Raw genomic sequence first — 16,879 nt, 5'->3', positions numbered from 1 at the left:
GGCCCTTTGCAAATAACATCTAAAACCTCAGTGTTACCTGATGATGTGGGAATTATTCCCATTTTGTGGGTGAGGAGACTGAGACTCAGAGTGTAAGTGACTTGAAACGGATCACTCCAAAGTGCATGGTCTTTTTTGGAACTGTTTATAATAATGTATTTGTTCTGAATTCAGAGACTGAAAGTCATCTGGCAAGGAGCCAGGCTCCATTCAAAGCCTTTTTATACAACATTTAACTTGGGTTACTTTAAAAGATAATTTTTCTTTTTGGCAGAGTATCAGCCTCTGTAAATTCTGTATTTGTCAAGTGATATTGTAAAGTCATCTTTTAGATGAAAAGTTTTCGTTACTGCAAACATAGTTACAAGTCATTGCCTATGTACTATGTGCCAGACAGTGTTAATTGCTTTGTGTGCATTATGTCCTCTAATTCTTGCAACCACACTATGAAGTACGGACACCACTGTACCAATTTTAGATTTGAAGAAAATGAAGCTTGAGAGCTTACACAGCTACTTGCTGTGGTGCATGGTGGAGAGCTGGGGGCGTTCCATACTTGTAAACTAATAGGGAGACCCCAAGATCCAGGATCAGAGGTGTCTATATGCAGTTGTATATCAGCATATGTTGGAATGTTCCTTTCCGACTCAGTGCTTAGCATTGTTGGAACTCTTCCTCAAGCTTAAACCTGCATAGTAAGAGCAGGAGAGAGGGGAGGAGAGTGGCTGAGAACTGCATTAAAAATAGTGTTTATGAAGAGACATTTGTCATTTGTAGTTGATAGTATTCAGCCATCTTTCTCTCTCTTTCTCTGTATATATATATATATATAGGTTTCCTAAGTGAGTGTGTGTATGTATGTGTGTGTGTGTGTGTGTGTGTGTGTGTATATATATATATATATATATATATATATATAGAGAGAGAGAGAGAGAGAGAGAGAGAGAGAGAGAGAGCATTTCTTTTTTTTTTAACCAATCCTCAAACAAGTAGGGAAAAGAAAGCTGTTTTATTTTTAATACTTAATCATTTCATTACTGAAACATCCCAACTTTTCGATATGTAAATTAAAAAGCTCTTTTAAGATTACCCACTCTACCAAAGGAACAAAATATATTGCTTTGATTAAATTGTCAGATAGAATCAGCATGCTTTCATGTAAGCAACCCTGGGTTAGACTGGTTCAGTCCTTTTGCTAAAATAAGTTACTTTGGTAGCCCTTTTCTGTAGGCACAGAAGTAGTACAGGTGTGCTTAAATTTGGCAGGAGGGGGATAGGTAGCAGTAGGGCAAGGCACTCTTCTACTTGCTCCCAAGTTCCTCAGCTTTATGGAATATCTCTCTTTTATTATCATTTTTATTTACCATTTTTAAGTTGAGTGAAGAGACAAAATAAAGATGAAAAATAGGTTTTGACTTAAGTATTGTGAAAACAAAAGTGTAGCTATCATTTGACTTTGGGTTATCATCATTTATGTAGCTCTTAAGAGTGATTTCAAAATATATTTTAAAAAAGTCTTACACACAGTAATGAGATTTCTCTTCTGTGTTCCCTGCACAAAATATTTGCTAATAAGATTTGGTAAGATGCACACCTCTACATATAATCAACGTTTTTCCAATAATTGATTTAAATGTGGTCTTACAGATCTTCCCAGAGGTGCTCTTTGATCAGTTATACAATTAGGAAAAACTAATAGTTTTGTAAAATTGATTAATTTATATTTGTTGGTAAGCTAGGGAAAATGCCATGGTTCTGAATAATTTCTGGAAAATTTGATGTCACAGGACACAAATTATTAGGAAGCTAAATTTAAAAAGCATTTTCTACTGAAGTATGATACATATGCAGGATAGTGCACGTAAGTACCCCTTACTGATGATTCACGAAGGGAAGCAAACACTCCCATGTACCTGGTACAGTAGGCAGAGCGTTATAGTGCTTGTGTCCCTTTCCTAACACTCTCCCTACATGAAGGGTAACCACTCTCTTGACTTCCAACAGGATAGATTAATTTTGCCAAGTTTTATTGTGTGTGTTTCTTATAAATAGAATCCTATAACATGTAACTGTTTAGTATCTGGCTTAGCAAACCAATTTTTAGAATTATATCTGATATGTTTTTCAAGGCTGTAGACTAGAAAGGCTTTTATTTAGGTAAAAAGTAGGCAGTTTGTAATGGGGGCAGGTTAGCATATGCATAGATGTATCACCTATATAATGTGTCATAGGGGATGTTGCTTCTTTCCTTCTCTCTTCACCCAGTGGAAAAATGCTGTCTTGGTTTGTGGGTAAGCATGATTCACCTTAGAGAAAATGGGCAAACAGGTTTTGAAATGTGACCTACTTCTCTGCTCCTTGGTCAACCAGAGGAACTACCTACCTACCTATTTACACCTGTGTATGCTTATATACACCCATATATAAGCGCATAAATACACATAGGCACATGTATGAATGTGTACGCATTGTGTATATATGCATAGATGTGTTTCATGAGGTCATGAACATACTTTTGTGGCACATCACAGAGTTATTTCATTTCTTACTCAGAATATGGCCTTGGTTGGAGGCTTAGGGTGATTGTGGGCAGCTGGTGGGCTGCCCTGATTGCATGAAGAACCTTGCTCTGTGACACATGTGGCTTGGGAAATAATCCTAGTTCTGCAGTGATTGGAGAATCTGAGAAAGAATTGTCTGAGTCCTTTTGTTTCACTTGTAACCACTTTGAGTTTACCTGAGTATCATTAGAGGAAGAAAAAAAAAATAATTGTGAAGCTTTGGTGTTAAGCTGTCTTCCCTCCCTCACCCCCTCTCTTGGAATTGGGGCATACTCATCTTTCTGTGCCCTATTTCTGCTTCCCAGCTTCAAATTCCATTACCTTTCATTCCTAACAAAATAAAGTTGCTAATCTTGTCCTCTCAAATATGCAGTTTACTGAGAGATATTTTTTTCATCATTTTCAGGTATTTGGTTTTCAAGGTTTAGTGTAAGTCACTTCACCTAGTCCTTGGCATATAGCAAGCATTTCCTCTACTGTAAACCTCATGAGAGCAAAGACGTTGTCCTGATGACTGCTGTATCCCCAGGAAAACAGGGGATACATACCCTGTGGGTCCCCAAATGTTTGTTATTTAATGAATAGATCTAGCAAGCAGGGTATTATCACATTGGGATTTACCTGTGTTCTGAATTTTCTTAAATGCTCTTGTTCTGTGCTCCTCTCCATGTTTAATTGGTCCTCAAGAAAATGAGGATGGTGAAAATGGCTATACAATTATTCAGTGTTTTCAGGGCTTCTTGTGACTTCTCTTTCCACCCCACAAATCTCAGGGATCTAGGCTTATCGGTTTTTATACATTTTTCTGTTTGTGCTTCACAAGTATTCGGCAAACTGAATTATGTGCACATTTGAAATGCCCATTAATTTTGCCCTAAAGTCTACTTGGGATCTTTTGCCCTGTTGCTGGAATCAGGTGAAATAAAATAAGCTAAGATTAAAATCTATCCAGTTTGCCAGCAATAATACTAAAAAGTGTGGTTTAAAGGAGGTTTAAAAGCATGCTTTGTAAAATTTAGAATTTTAGCTACCCAAGCCATTATTCTTTCTTGTAAGTAAAGATTGTGCACTTGACTCTACTGATTTAGCTCCCACCCCTCCATTGAGCATCATAATGGTTACTGCTAAATTATTTAAGCTTCTTAGATGAAGATGTTATTAAGTGCAGCATATTATCTATCACCAGCAATTTATTGCTGTTTAGCTAATATATTTCTTCCACATACATTCACTGTTTGCCCGTCTCATTTTACTAAATAATCATGATATTGCTCAGAAATACTAAGAAATCCCCAAGGTCACCTCTGTTTCCAGGATGATTATTTCTAAATATTCTTTGCTGGTGACGAGCCAACCCAGATTACCTTGGAAATCCATTAGAGACAATTCGAAATTGCCTGGTAAAATCATGAGTGATATCAATATGAAGAGTTTGGTTATGCTCCTTGGACAGGATATCTTGACGATGATGACTTAGATGAAACTCTAATGCTTCCTCAAAGAGGATTGCTATTACCAGAATTTTGGGCACCCACTCTCTATTGTTCCTCTAATAGAGATCAATTTTTACTCCTAAGCTGTGCTACTACTGTTATTATACATTGTTGAATTATTCTTTTTAATTAATTTTTGCTCTGACTATAGAAGTTTTATATGTGCCCATTATAATCGTCTTCTTTAATTTTTTTTTGTATTCCTCAGACTTTTGACAATCATCCCAAACACCAAACTAGTGCTATAATTTGGCATACTCTCATTCAGTCTTCTTTTAATGCACAGATTGTATGTTTTTTGTAAATCTGTTTTTATTTTGTTTAATATTTTCGTATAATTTTCCCTATCATTAAAAACTTCTTAGAAACATCATCTTAATCCCAGCATACTAATAAACCTTAATTTATGTAATCATTTTGATAATGAATGCTGCCACACTGTGTTGTATATAGATCATTGCTTGCTTTTCAAATGACCATTTTAGGAGAGACTGAGAAGTTGATGACTGAGCAAAACCAAATTAACATGACACACTTTACAATGTATACATGTCAATGATACAATGGCTTTTGAAAATGTTTGTAGAATACAAACTCCTACTAGAAATATAGGAAGGTGTTGATTTAAAAAAAAAAAGTGCAAATTAGTTTTGGCTCCATTCTTCTTGATATGAGTATAATTTTTAAATATTTGGTAACGCAGTCTCTGAAAGATGGAATGAATTAATCATATTTCTAGTTATCAAGTACTCAAAAGTATGAGCAATTATATAAAAATGTTTTGTAATTGTATTTATATTATGAGAAGATTCATTCACATCATAGAACAGAATTTGAGAGTTGTATATTCTTTAGAATGGATACGAAAGCGTGGGAAGAGTTTCCTAGCTTAGGAATCTCGATTCCCACATGTAATTGATTCATCCTAATTTCCCAAATACGTTTACATGACTTTGCTGACTAACTGTAAATCCCTAGGAGAGATTTTGTGGTAAAATGTCAGACTCTTGTTTATAAAAATGATTGCCACAAATCCAGCATGATGAAGCTTTATGGAATTTAGAACAAATTGTGAGCAGCATGAAATAGTCTGTCTCATTCTCGAAGTGACTGATTAAAAAAAAAAAGATTTAGGAAACTTGTAGAAGGTAAATAGGATTTAATATGTGAATCTTCAAATACTGTAGTCTCACTTATTAAATCACATATCCTATATTTTTTTCATATATAGTACATATATTTTTATATGTATATAGGCGCACAAAAATAAAAAGGATGATTGAAATCATTATTCATATGATTTGAGTTCTTCTTCTTTTATATGTACAAACTTTACATGTAGTCTATTCCTTAATCTAAAATCTAACCAGTATATCCAGTAGAGTAACTATTAATATCTGTTGCCGTTCCTCCATCAAATAGTCAGGGGCACAGACTCTTCACCATGTGGTTTAAAATCCTGACTCTACTACTTTCTAGCTGATGAGTTTAACCTCAAAGCATCAGTTTCTTGTATGTAGGCCTACTACTACTACTACTTACTTAATAGAGTTGTAAAGGACTCATAAAATGCTGGCACATGGGAAACAAACTAGAATAATAGATATTAGTAGTAGTATATGTTAGTCCTGTGCTTTTTAAAAAAAACAAACAACAAACTTTTGCTCAAGGAGGCACCTCATTCTAATCCCTACATTTTTGACAGGTCTGCTTGCCACCTTGACTTTCCAGCAGCCATAATTTACTGTGCGGTGGACTTGTAAACTATCCAACCACTCAGCTCATCATGTGACAGCTCTTTGAGAGTTCTATTTTCATGTGTTATCTTTATGTTGATAATGAAGTGTTGCTTAATTCATCGGAATATAGCAGTAGAGGGAGAATGTTGAGTAAAGAATGGTACAAAAACAGTTATTCCATATGGATTCCACACCATCTATATTTTGTGTATACAAGACACAATTCTTTTTCTTCCATTTATTGAAATTTTCTTCTTTTCACCTTATTTATTGAAATTTCTTCCATTTCATTGAGAGAAGATTCCTATATTAATTATGACTCCTTTCAGTGTAAATAACAGGAACCAAGTTGACACTGGTTAAGGAAAATAAAATTGATCAGGTAATCAAAGTCAGGTATAGCTGGATCTGAAGGCCCAAAATAATATCAGGGATCTCTTCTCCTCCCTTCTTCTTCCTCCTTCTTCTCTTCCTTCTCTTTTCTCTTTCCCTCCCTCCGTCTCTCCCTCTCTCTTTCCCCCTTCTCCCTTCCCTCCCACCTTTATTTTCCCTCTGTGTGGGCTTTATTTCTCTATCAGGATAAGATTTCTGTGTCCTCCCCACCTCCCAAATTGTGGCAAATACTGTCACCAGCATCTCTAGGCTATCATTTTACCTTTCACCCCCCTAGACAGAATATTTCTTTTTTGACAGTTCCAGTAAAGTTCCTGGTAGGGCTTTTATTGGCTACCTAGCTTGAGTCATAAGCTTATCTTTGTACTATTCGCTGTAGTCAGAGATGCAGTGCTCTGATTGGCCTCAGTTAAGACATTTCACCCTTGACTTATAGGGACTAAGAGTGGAGTGTGGAGTGGTTAACCTGAGGGAAAATTGGGGTGCAGTTAAAGAAATAGGGATGGATGCTGGGGAGGCACACATGTGCAATAATGTCACAGACGTGAGGGCTTTCTAGCACATGGAACTGGTGGGCAGAATAATGGCTCTAAAGATGTCTACTGCAAAATCCCTGGAACTTATGACTATGTCATGTTACACGCCAAAGAGGAATTCAGTTTACAATGGAATTAAGGTTGCTAATCATTTGACCTTAAAATAGATTATTCTGGATTATCCAGGGGGGAATCCTTATAAATGGAAGAGGTAGGTGAAAGGAAGATGGCAGTATAAGAAGGACTTGATTGATATTGCTGGCTTTGAAGATGGAAGAACTATGAGCCAGGGAATGCAGGCAGCCTCTAGAAGTTAAAAAAAAGGCAAGGGAACAGATCACTTCTAGAGTTTTCTGGAAGATATGCAGCCCTGCTCATTCCTTGATTTTAGCCCCTTGCGACCAATTTCAGGCTTTTGACCTCCAAAACTGATCTATAATAAACTCAGGTTGTTTTCAGTTGCCAAGTTTGTGGAAATTTGTTATAGCATCAACAGGAACTAATCTAGTGGCCCCTTGGACTGTCCCAGTTCCTCATACTTTCGTCAAACCATGAGCCAGACTGTTTTAGATTTGGAAAATATAATTACTACAAGTAAAGTTTCAGTGAAAATCTTTAAAAATGCTATCCACATTTCTTATCTGTCATATTTTCCCCAGTCCTTGGCCCTGAAGACAAATACTGATTTTCCTGGCTTTAAATTCTAGACTCAATATTCTTAAAAATTATTGTCTATCAACAAATTGTAAGATGTATGAGAAATACTAATTTTCAGAATGCCTAATATAGCTCTCGAGTCTGCAAGACTTCCAGTGATGATAAATATAGACAGTAGAAGTGCTTCTTTAAAAACTATGATTGGAATGTTAAAATTTTGGCATTTGAGCCTCACTTTTTTAAAAAATAATTCTCCGCTACTTATTATCCTATTATTGATTATTTGATCTTTTAAGATGTAGCAAACAAAGAAAATACTTGGATTTAAAAAAAAAAAAACATTTTTCTTCATGGTTTTGCTGTTTTTGAAAGATCTTCTCTTACCTGATTTTTATGTTCTGGAACAGAAAAGAATGTGCTGTTCTTTCCTAAATGACTTTTTTTTAACATAAACATTGTGCAATTGCAACAAATATTTATGAAAAAGAGATTAGAAACAATTAAAATAATTTTTCAGTTTACAACCATTTTTTAGTGAGTGAAAATAACCCCCCAAAACATCTTTTTGTTTTTTCCTCAAACAGCTTGATAAAAGATCTTTGACTATGAAAATGGGTTAGCAATTAATATAAAAGACATCAAAGAGTATCTCTGCCTTGTGATAAGAGCCTAGAGGAGGTGAAGTGAGGAAAAAGATTTTGGCTGTGTTCAGAGAAGTCCAGCATGTGTCACAATTAAATTTTAATTGCTTTTGAGAGAAGTTGTGTCCCCTTCTTTGTTAGCATTTACAGTTTTGCTAAGCCCTTTGGCGTGTGGTATCCTTTTTAAGGTCCATTCTTCACCCGACGCACATCTTTCCTGGAGCAGCTGGCTCCTGTCATTTCTGATGAAAGTCATTCTCTTTCCCTTGGCTCAGGATTTGGAAATGTTGTTGTTGGAGCTACTTCTTTAGCAGATCTTGAATAATGCTCATTTGATTTTATTTTTGTGTCCAGATTGTTACATACTGAGGATTTATACCTGGTAAAGGAAATTGCCTGTGTGAACTGCCTCTTCATCGTAGAGCAATCAGCCATTCGTGGGAGAGAATCCCAGTCTCTGGGTTGGGTAATGGAATGTGGTTTGTGCCAGTCAGCCTGGACTTCCATCCTTCTGTTGATACAGAGCTTAAGGTCCTTTCTAACCACATCAGAAACACAAGGCGTGGGTGGGAATGGAGCAGGGAGAGAGGCCGGAGGGGTACTGGGACATGGAAGGAATCTAAAACTGCTTTCCTTCTTCTGTAGCTTTAGCTAGAAGATGATGGGGATAGTGAAAATAACATCAGCTAATTTTTCATTTACTGAAATATTAAGTGGACCAAGCCCTTTATGTGCCTTACCTCATTTGCTTCTCATTATTATCCCTCTTTTACAGATAATCTCTCTGAGCCTTAATTTCCATAATTTTCTTGCAGGATGCCAAAAAGTATATTACCTTGAAACCAATCAGAATTCAAACACAAGGCTTTCTGACTACAGACTTGGAGTGCTTCACCATCATACCCTATTCCCTTCCTTGCTTGGGATTAAAGCCACATTGCATCAATCACAAGGATTCCAGTAATCTGTCTGCCTGGCGATTTTGGTCTTAATTAGATCAGCTAAAATTGCCGTGATATATGGGAGCTTTGTACTGGAGTCACTCCAGGTCTTAGTAGTGTTGTACTACTGAGTACTTTTGTTCTCTTCCTGTTCTATAGTGTGGTCATTGCAGTGTTCTGGGGACATCTAGTCTCCTCTAGGAGACATTTTTGTATCATTCTACAACATACTCAGAAGCATACCAAGCTGCCTGTCCTCATTTGTGAGATATGTAGCTGAATGGATGAAGGAATTAGGAAAATCCCGAAGTATGGGCCGCAGTGTCATACTGAAAGCACTCCTTCTCAAGAATTCCCAAAATAGCCATTGATTTTTTTTTCCCCCCTCAAAGACTGATGTACGTTTCCCGGAAGACTGGGGACATTTAAACACAGCTAAGATAGCACATGTCTGCCCCAGAGAATTTAAAATCTCTCTAATGAAAAGACATAAGCATATAACTTTTCTTCCATAGAGATTTTTTTTATAACTTTTATACATGCAGTGTATGACAGTGAGAATTTGGAAGCTCAGACAAGGAGGTCTGTATTCTGGACAAGTGAGCAGGGAATATTTCTTGGGAAAGATGGGCCTTGAGGTAGGCCATGGGAGCTGGGTAGATTTGCGTAGATGAAGAGAAAGCAGCAGTACCTTTCCCCTTGCTGATACAGTAGTGTAGACAGGCGTGTATAAAGACAGGTGTGATTTAACTGGGACTGATGAGCACATGAGAATGTTTTCAGAGGCTAGTATGTGAGATGCTATCAAAAATAAGTTAGGGACAAAACACAGAGGGCCTTAAATATCAAAGTTAAGTTATGATTTGCTTACATTACCTATTATGAGTTTCACTTCCTTATTTGTAAAGTGAGAGGCTTTAATTAGTAAATTTTCAGGTCTAACATAAAAAATAGATATCTGTTTTCTGAACCTATTTTATCCTGAAGTAATGATGAGCCATTGAAACTATTTAGAGAGAATAACATAGTCATATTAATACTTAATATTTGTTGAGCACTTACTATGTGCCAAATGGTGTTCTAAGCACTTTGGGTTACGCCATTTAATTTTTACCCCAAGTCTATGAAGTAAATACTTTTACTCTCATTTTTACACATGACTACTGACATACAAAAGTCTTAAGTGACCCAAATCATAAAGGGAGTAAGAGGTAGAACCTAAACATTTTAAAAGTGGCCCTTTAAAAAATTTTCCTGGCAGTAATTTAGATAAGATTTTAGTACAATTTATACAGTATTTGCTAATGAGGAATTATACGTGGGGAGTTTGGAGTTGGTGCTTTTTGGTGTGAGGTGATGAGGACTTGGAGGTGATTGGAAGAAAAGGGAGCCGTTTGAGAGAAATGTCTAAGGAGAAATCAGTAGGACTTGAATGATATTAATTTGGGGAAAAATTGAAATGAAGGTCAGTTTTCTAGCCTGGGGGTTTGGGAGAATCAGCACATCATGATCAGAAATAGTGAAGTCAGGAAGGCAAGCTAAGTGTTCAAGTGAAAATGAGCAGTTTGGGTTAGTGTTTTTAAGAGTGAAAGGGTTTTTCTCAGCAAAGAACTATCCCAATTCAGGTTTCAGTTTGAGGGAACTTCTTATCTTTTAACCTACTATGTGTGGGGTATTATGTTAAAACACAGGCATGTGTGAATGTGTCAGAAGCCTCAGAAATAATTACAGTTTGGAAACTATTAGTACAATCGAACATGGTTGACGTTAAACCGGAAAGTCTGAATAGCTCCAAGGTCTTTACATGTATGGAAACATAGAACATTCCCCCCTCAAATTCTTAGATGTACATTGTATAATATCTGTGTGTGTGTGTGTGTGTGCACAGATGTATACATATGTCACACATACATGCATTTATACACAAGAATGTAGTTTTTTCCTGCAGCACAAAGGAAGAAGGCATTAAGTTAAACTCTAGAATGAGGAATTGAGATAATGAGAGAATTCTCTGACAAGAATTGTTAGTGTCATAATTAGACTGCCAGCAGAGATGTGACCATACTTTTGCGTAAAGGTAGTTCAAGTTTCTGAGGGGATCTAAATGAAAAAATACCCCTCTTACCCTCCTGGTTTCTGAATAAGTTGAGAAATTAGCAAACCTAAAGATATGGTGAAGACATCTTTTACAAGAGACCAGGATGAAGCTCAGGGCTTTCACTTGGTGAGGCAGTGTCCTGGCTGAATGTGCACCCATCCCCTGTGTGTCAGGCCCCACGGGGGTGGGGCAGGGCCTGCCCCTGGGGAGGTGGAAGAGAACGTGTTTCCCTTATCAAAATCCTTCCCAGGAAGAGGAATGATGAGGGAGGTGTTGGGCTTTGCAACCATCTTATTTTCCGCAGACTTATCAATCACGTACGTACTTCTCTATTCTTTACCACGGGGAAGGCGAGTTAAGGGGGATGGAGAGAGATACTCCTGGAATACTCAGAGAATAGTCTCTCCTCATAGAGAGCAGGAGAAAGTTAAAGGCACTCCACTTCTAATTTCAGAAAAGAAAAAAATGCTATCGACTTGAGATGCCTTCATTGAAAGAAAGAGGCAAGGGTTAGATGATTTTTCAAGGTCGTTTTTATGTTTGACCTGTATAGTTATTCTGTGAATATCCAAAGGGATTGCAAAGTGGTGCCTGATTTCCTGCTGCCTGTTTCTAAGTGCGAGGGGCTCTGTGTCTGCATTCCAGGAGGTCTGTTTTAATGTTTAGACCCTTTTCTTTTGGTTGTTCTTAGTAGCTTAAAATGTAAGACTCGGATACTATGAAATATTTGATTTATTGGCCAGCAGGAACTATGAGAAATGTACAGAACATTTGCAAGCAAAATTCTGGCTGTAGAGGTGCATAACTGCTTTTGTAGTTTTCTGTCATTGATTGTTTGGTAGTAAATTACTATTTGGGGAAAAGCGGATGTATTAAAGTTTTAGATACCCCCTCAGGCTCAAACTGCTCTCATTCATTCATTCATTCATTCATTTGTTCATTCACAGATATTTATTGAATGAAGTCAGGGTCTTTTTAGGCACTGGGGACGGTAGTGAAGAGAACAGATAAGAATCCCAGCCCTCATGAAGCTGATATGCTAGTAGGTATAAAGAAACAATAAGTAAATAAACGTACAAATAAAATTTTTGAGATGGTGACAAACTTGCAGAGAAGTGTGAAACACAGAAAGGGATAAAGAGTGATGCGGTGGTTACTGGTGGTCAGGACAGACCTCACTCGGAGGGTCACATTTAAGCAAAGGCCTGAAGGAATTGAGGGGTGAGCCAGGCACTTGTCTAGAGGGAAGATCATGGGCAGAGATACAGCAAATACAGTGACCTTGAGAGGGGAGCTCCCAGTGCCAGACTGTAGGACCTTATGAGCTGTTTTACTCTGAATGGGGTGGGTTTTGAGGAGAATAATGATGTGATCTGCCACTTTAATTACTCTGGCTATAAAGGGGAATAGCAGAAACAAGGAAAATGGTTATGAGGCTCATTCAAAAATGAGACGATGGTTGTTTGGGCCCAGGTAGTAGAGGGGGAGGTGGTGAGCAGTGGTAAGAGTCTGGAGATATTTTGAAGGTAGAGTCAATAAACTTCATGGAAAGATTTGGTGTGTGGTGTGAGGAGTGAAGGATGGTTTAGTCAATTTTTTGGTCTGAGTTACTGGGAGGATAGAATTGCCGTTGATTGACATGGGTGAGGGGCAGATTTGGAAACAGGAAGATAAAACAGTTTACTTTGGGCAATGTTAAGTTAAGATGCCTAGTTCACATGGAGAGGATCTGTTGGCAATTGAATTGACAAGAGAAGATCTCATGGATGAAGCTTGGGCTAGAGCTACATGATTGTGAAGGCATTCAGAGTCACGGACGGGATGAGTTCACAAAGTGAGAACAGGTAGATGTGGAAGAAAGAGTCAGTGGACCTGGTGCCGTGGCACTGCAGTGTATACAGGTCATGGGAATAAGGGACGTGAGGAAGGCCAATGAGGAGGGGAGACAAAATGAGGAAAGAGGTGTCCTAGAAGGTAAATACAGTATTTCAAGAAGGAAAGAGAAGCTGGATCAGATGTTGCTTGATAGGGCAAGTAAGAAGATGGATTCTTGACCGTTGGTTTCAGCAACATGGGATTACAAGTGACCTCCACAAGAGCCTGACTGGAGTGGGTTATAGAAGGAACAAGAATGGGAAGAGAGGAGTTGGAAACATTGAACTGAGTTCATCTTATGAAGTTTTGCTACAAAGGGGAACAGAACATGAAGGATTAGCTAGAGGTGGATGTGTCATCAAGAAGGTTTTTGTTTTGTTTTAAGATGGGAAATACAGCAGCTTGTTTATTTGCTGGTGAGAATGATCTAGTGATGTGGGGAAATTTGATGAGGAAAGAGAGAGAGGACAATTGTTGAAACAGTTTTTGCAAAGGCAAAGGGGACTAAGATGAGGTATATAAGTGAAGGGTTTGCTCTTAGGTAAGATTGCACACAGTTCATCAATACTACCAGTAGGCAGACAGACCATGTGTGCGCAGATGCCAGCAGATACTGGACAATTCACTGTATCTCAGTCACACTTGGATAATTAGTGACCACAGTGTGACTTTGCAGTGGCCTCAGCCCTCTGTGCTTGTGGAACTTCTGACCTACAAAAACCTTTACATACTTACTGCTGTCGCCCTTCAGCCATCTCAGCTGACAATTAAATAGTTTCATATTTTAACGTTGCACATGGACATTATTTTAGTGGGTAGCTAATTTACATGTAAATTAAAATACCTAATATTTGCCGAATCCTCTGCATAATCTCCTTTAAACTTCTTACCAAACCTATGAAGTTGACTAACTTCCAGTTAATAAATGAGGAAACTGAGCCTAACAAAAAATAAAGAACTTGTTCAAGTTCATATGCTTAACTTGTGCTTTCTGACACTGTAATTGATTCCTTAACAATAGGATTTATTGCTTTGTGGAAGTATTTGAGCCTGTGAAATGTGTGTTTTCTGAATGCAGCAAACTAACATTGGATATAATTTGATTTTCTTATGTGATGGTAATCTGAAATTAAATATTTTTGATAGCTTTGAGCTTTATCCCTTCTCCCCTTTTCTCCTCCCAAAGACCACGAATTTAGAGCTTTTTACAGGAATTTTTAAAGTTACACTAGAGACAAAATTAGTTGACTAGCCACAGGTAGGCAGAACATCATCATTTTTTCCCCCTATTTCTTGATTTTTTTTAAATTAACATTTATTGGGTTGACAATGGTCAGTAAAATTACATAGGTTTCAAGTGTATAATTCTGCAATACATTGTCTATATATCACATTGTGTGTTCACCCAGAGTCCCTTCTCCTTCCATCACCATATATTTGACCCCATTTACCCTCTTCTATGCAGGGAGGAGGGTGGTAGAAGTGGTAGAAGATGTCATCATTCTTGGGGTAGTTTTCCTTTATAAGTCAGATCTTAAATTAGGAATTGACAGCAAGGTGTTCCATCTATTCTAAAGTGAATGAGAGCATAGGAGCATGGTCTTCAGCATCAAATGTTCAGAAATGAAATTTTTCTTTAGTGTCTGTGTCACTAAAGACCGGCTCTGTGTCAGGCCTTCTAGGTCTGCTTTCTCATTTACAGACCAAGGATCATATCTATCTACTGTGACTGTTGTGAGAATTAGAGATGATATATTCTTGAGCACAAAGCACAGCTCAGTATTTATTCTGCTAATCAGTGGCAGGAGACTGGGTAGCCCCTTTGTCAGATCTGTTAACGTTAACTACCCTCAGGGGGATGGTAGCTTGAGGGGTTACTAAGTGCATCTTTTCCCTTGATTACCTTAATTTCCAACTGGAAAATGACTCATTCAGGGTTTAATTTCAGAAATGTTTCTTACATATATGTTTTAGGAATGATTTATTATTTAGTATTAGAGAAGACAGAACTCTTACAGAAGCATGGCATCTATATTTTGAAAAGTTCAGAATGTATTGTCTGACAGGAAAAAATGGAAGTGTCCCAGTGCATTTGGGATGTATGGTTCATTGTAAGCATAAGGCTCTGGGTATCCTCCTGGGTGTGGAGGAGCCTCCCTGAATTTCTCTTAAATTTTCTAGTTCTACAGTCACTTAATCCAGGCATCAGTATATTGTCTAGACTTTGGTTGTGTGAATTCTCTTCGGGGGGATGAGAAATCCATACATTAAAATTAAGCATCGCTTTCTCTTGCCCATGAAACAGTAAACTGATGGTTAGAGAAAGAGTTACAACCGGGATTATTGGTACAGCCAGATGCTCATGGGCCTTGGATAGTAAGTCAGAATGTGCAGCAGAATAGAGCAAAGATTCTCTGGTTACCTGTGTTACTACCTTAATATGTATTTTAAAAATTCTATTGACCAGAGACCCTGGCAAGTACAAAATCTTCTATTAGATGATATTGGGAATACTAAGTTGAATGGGGCGTTCTTATCCTCAGTGAATTAATTTGGGGTAGGCCACATCCAAGAGACCCACTGATTCATCCTTCACTGTGGAAACTTTCCCCTCCCTCACTGTGCTCCTGTGACACCTGAGTTCATTTCCTAATATTTTGAGTTCTTTCTCTAAACCAGAATTTACACAAGTATTCCCCAGGGATTTGGTTGTAAAGGAGACCATCTTCGTGCGTTTGCTTATGCTGATGCCTAATGGAGGCCCTTGACTGTGATACAGAAGGCCGATGCAACAGTGTTTGTGCTGCTGCAGCTTCCAGTGTTGGAGCCAGGCCTCTCTTTTCTCTGATTTGACAATCCTCACTCCTTCTCTGCCTAGTAAATGTTTACAACCATGTTACTCACTCTGTACATTTAGTAAAGAAGGATGTTTTGTTTAAATCCATTGGTCATTGTAAGTGGCATAATGATCAAAAACATGCACTCAAGAAATTTCCAAGTTGCAAAATGCCTTCATTTGTCTTCTGGTACTTTGCACACTGTTTGAGATATTTAAAAAGCAGAAAAATAATGAAAACATAGTGATTCTATAAGGATACTTTAAGAGCATAGGTTATAGGATTATTTATGGGTCTCATACTCTAATTTATTGGATGACATACATGTAGTTTTGATAGGTGAGCAGTATTTGGGAATCATTGAATTTTTTTCAGGGTACTTGAATACACTCAGGACTAGTCTTAGCCTAGAATTTTTACGGTGTGGAACTGTTTAATTCATGTTCTCAGATTTACCTTTCCATGCTTTTTTTCTTCATCCTATTGCCCCATCATTTCCTTCAGTATCCACTGTGTTCTGCCTTCAAAATCATTTCTGTTAATGGATAAATGGTTCATTCATTCAATGCATTATCTTTCCCAAGGATGCTTGCATCTTAGCAGACACAATACTCAGATTGGCTAAGCAATGGGACTTAAGTTCTATTGTAATTGTGAAATTCAGTTTAACATGTAAGTGGCCGCCCATGTTGTCAGGTGGACCCCAAATACACTTTCATATTCAAATTAGTGCCTGTCCCATGTAAGAAATATGGTGCAAAATGACAATGCCATTTGCTCTTGACTAACTAGTACCTGTATATTCAATTTACAGATTTTTCTTTCTTTTAACCCATTTTGCTCATTTCCTGAAAACATTTTGTGATTTATGGGACTTGATGTAATGTAGCAGAATGAGTGTATGGACATTGGAGTACAACTTGGATCCATACCTGAGTTTCACAGTTAGTTGACCTTAGACACATACCCCCTGAATCTCAGTTTCTTCATCTCTGAAGTTTGATTGTTAGGGTTGTTATGATGGAAAAAATGTGTATAAATTACAGCACCATAAACTACAGTGTATATATTATAGGTCATGGTAGATGCAATATAAAGTAGCTATTGT

At 37.6% G+C, this 16,879-nt stretch overlaps 1 protein-coding gene across 2 annotated transcripts in view; it reads left to right on the top strand.

The window, feature by feature from the left end:
• The window catches only part of ADAMTS3 (ADAM metallopeptidase with thrombospondin type 1 motif 3), a 255,078-nt gene that overhangs the window by 2,321 nt on the left and 235,878 nt on the right, over positions 1–16,879 (top strand). The gene's annotated exons all lie outside the window — the stretch shown is intronic.

The sequence above is a fragment of the Rhinolophus sinicus genome, chromosome 1 (assembly GCF_057876585.1).
Source record: "Rhinolophus sinicus isolate RSI-liver-muscle chromosome 1, RSI-T2T, whole genome shotgun sequence".
Classification (NCBI taxonomy): Eukaryota; Metazoa; Chordata; class Mammalia; order Chiroptera; family Rhinolophidae; genus Rhinolophus; species Rhinolophus sinicus.
The sequence above is the reverse complement of the archived record's forward strand: the minus strand, read 5'-3'. Positions and strand labels throughout refer to the sequence as shown.